Below are 3688 nucleotides of genomic sequence, written 5' to 3' on the forward strand. Positions count from 1 at the left end.
AGAGCACACACATTCAGTAGACACATTTGTTCAAATTTCGGGTAGTAGGTGCGTGGAATGACCTTCCTCCAGTGGTTGCTCACGCTCTTTCTGGAACCCAGTTCAAAGCACTATTGGACCCTTATGCGAGTCCTCGCACTGGCAAGCATACTGCCCCGCACTGAGAACATAAAGAGCAGTGCTACACCCTTTTATTTACTTGTGCCTTTCAGGTGAATGACAGCCACTGGCCGAAAACGACATAAGCGACCCGGGAAATCTGGGCAAAACCTCGAGCCTGTGTATCAATCCGTGAATCCGCGAATCATTTCTTCTGTGAAGTGTGCTGGAAATGCAGGCGTCCTAATGTTTATAAATGTTTCCCTTTCGCTTATGTTACCACTTGTCCACGAAGAAGATTAACACGGTCCGTCGTTGAACTATTTTGTATAGGCTCAATTAAGACGTGATCAAGCTTAATTCTGCCGGATAAGACGAAGTGTAACCACGCTGGAAAAAATTTTAACGGGCCCCTAGAACGTCTTGAGCTCTTTTCTGCCTATAGTGCCCGGGGTGGACTGCTTACATTTAACCTGCTCATTCCAAGTTCCGTCAGCGTTACTTACACACAAATATACTCAAGCAACAAACCATGAATTTCCACCCCCAACCTGCCCCGTCACGGACTTGTGATTCTCTGCGGAATGCACAGCAGCCACCCCATGATTGATTATTCCAGAGAAATGCTGCCATTCTGGATCCATTTGCCTTCCTTGTTGGCCTGCTCCAGTCATACGCAGCCTTGTTGTAGTGCGCCGTTATAGTTAGTCGTTGGCTTGTTCGCTGAGCTGGGCAATTTTATTGCAAGCCTTTCATTACTAATCGGGGTGAAATAATCAGTGCATTATTGGGGAGTGTATTTGTGCTCCCCAGGTTAGCGAATAAATAATAATCCAACCATTGTTTTCCAAGGGTCTTCTGAACAGTTCTCACCTGTAATGGATTCCGAAGATGGTCCGAAATATTTTGACACCAGAGTTAGCACAAGACTCGCGAATGACCGCTGTAAGCTCGAGCGAAATCAAATGTGAGTCGAAGACCACATTTGTATTGCGTGATATTGTACAAGTGCGCGTTTTTTGTAGTCTTTCGTGTTCAAACAAAAATCTAGTATGCAACCGACGAAATATGTAGTATTATAATGGAAACGAAATAGAGGTACAAAAAACCGCACTACTCTCCCACCAGAGCGTTGACCGTGAAATGGGAAAACGCTCGAATAATTAAAGTAATAAATCAAAGAGTTGCTCACTTCAAGTTGCGTGATCAGCTAAGTGCTGAGAGAAACGGTAGCACCGCGCGGAATGACTAGTTGAATGAGTGAGGTTTGTGGTAGGGTTATCTTGGGTAGGTGCGAGTGTTGTTGGGATAGCAGGATTGCTGGATTTGTTCGTGCGTGTTTCGATGAAGGCAGGCTTCAGACGATCAATTTAGATGGCTTCTTAAACAAATATTTGGGGTGACGTTCGATAACCTTGAAGGGGCAACCATAACAGGGTTGGAGGGCTTTCCTCGTTACGTCGGACAAATAAAAATGGTGTAAGATCCAGACGGTTATGGATCTCACGGGACGACTGCGGCTATTAGATTATACGCAGTTCGCAGCCAGTAGTCAATAGGGGCAGACAGACGTAGGGCAGCAAATGATATATTGAGGACAGACAGGAATTAGTTCTACAGACAAACGGATTAGTAAGCATCATGAATTAAGCAAACGTACACTCAACAACGACGCAATCAGCAGGAGCGAAAATGGTCACTGACACACCAGGGATTTCCAAAGGTAACAGCAAGTAAGTACCAAACGATGTACAAACATACACATAGGGGAAATCTGACAGTGTGCGTTCGCCGTATAGAGAGATAACGGCGCGGAAATCAATATGTTTGGGACGTGAAAAGCTGTCTTTCGGTTGGCGGCGCGACGCGGCAGCTCGTGTCACGTGACAGGCCAGATTGCGCGGCTTCGTCCGTTTAAAACAAGTCTCGGCAAAGGCTATCTGGCAGATGCGGTACATGGTTAATACAAAATACTCAGCCGTTCCAGGTGTCAGGTTCGTGTAGTTGGCGGCACGTTCGCCTGCCGTCCAGGGACTCTGGATTGGCCTGCTTTTCCATCGGAGTGGGCGCTCAAAAAACGTGTGCAATCGAGACGAACTTGCAGGCAATGACAGAGGGCACCAAAATATTGACATCATTTACTGACCTTTCAGACCTTAAGTAGGAACGAAACACGGGGAAAGTGAGCATCAAGGGGACGGAAGGGTGTCATAATAAACAGGTGTAAGTCATATTACTCATGAGTAATCGGAAAACAAGGAAATTTACCCTTGTTCACCGTTGATCCACAGGAAGAATCAACAAATTTTGTTGAAGAGAGATCTTTTGAGATGTGTTCTGTTCACGTCGATCGTCTGGTCGGTGTCGCACGAAGTTCAGACACATGCTGTTTCAGACGGGTGACGAACGTTACGGGTGATTCGGGCAGTGCGCCAGAAAGGGAAACCAATTCACCGGGTAAACAAAAAGTTCTACTGTATACTGGTTCGGCTGGCGAACAGTGAATATCCTCATTAATGTTGGAGCGAATGACAAGCATAATCGTTTTTTGTCTGAATACGAAAAACTACAAATCAAAGCGGCTTTCGCAATTTTAACTTGCAACAGAAATTATCGAGCAAAATTATTTGCAGGAGTTCCAAATCCACATCTTTTGCATCTTCAAGGTTCGTGCGGATTTTAGAAGGTGTAGCGAATTATTTCATTGTCAGCCACCTTTGTTTCGCAATTCGCGATTCCTCACTACGTTGGGCACTGAATTCACTTTTTGTGCCGTTTATCGACCTTGAAGATTTGGTCGTTTAAACAGATCACCAATGTTGATAATTCGCATAACAATTCATTGCACGTAGACGTTCTACACTATGAAGTGGTAGCAGTGAAAATAAGGTAGATATCAAGAAGTCAATTCAATTGTGCAAACACTGCACGGCGCATTTATATCCATCGCAGAGCTTTTCACAACGTCAAGCTGGAACCCGCGTGATAAGCAGGGAAATTATCAGTTGAAAGTGTATGATTCCTATTGGCTCACCCGCTGATCAACCGGAACAAGCCTCTTAACTTTCCGGAGTCCGTTTTGGGCACCTGTATTTGATCGACGTGAATTTTTATCTACTACAGTGGGATCATCCCAGAATGTCGCTCCTTCGGAGGTGCTTTTCAGTTGAACATAACTTGAAGGTACCTCAAGGCACCTTGGGATCTATTCTGAGTCCATCCCCGGAGTAGTTATTTTGGTAACTGGAAGCACGTCTCAGAGGCGCTCAGGTCGTCGCCACATGGTCTTAAGCGGGAATTTTGGTGACTGGGTTACATCTCCTCCTTGCTGTTCAGGCACCGAAGCTTCAGACAGCATTCAGCGGATGCCGCTTATCATTTTCACAACCTCACTTATACGGTGTTCTTGGCGCTTCCCAAAATATTGACTCAAAATCATCATGCGAGTACCGAGGGCGCCAAGCTGGTAGGTAACATCAACGCCCCAAAGGCCTCCTGGATGGAGCTCCAACGCATCGGATCAAGTGGACTATTTCCAGCGGGGCTGGTCGAAGTCGTTCAACAGAGTGCTTGGACTCAACATGTCGTT

The sequence above is a fragment of the Opisthorchis viverrini genome (assembly GCF_000715545.1).
Source record: "Opisthorchis viverrini unplaced genomic scaffold opera_v5_76, whole genome shotgun sequence".
NCBI classification, from domain to species: Eukaryota; Metazoa; Platyhelminthes; class Trematoda; order Opisthorchiida; family Opisthorchiidae; genus Opisthorchis; species Opisthorchis viverrini.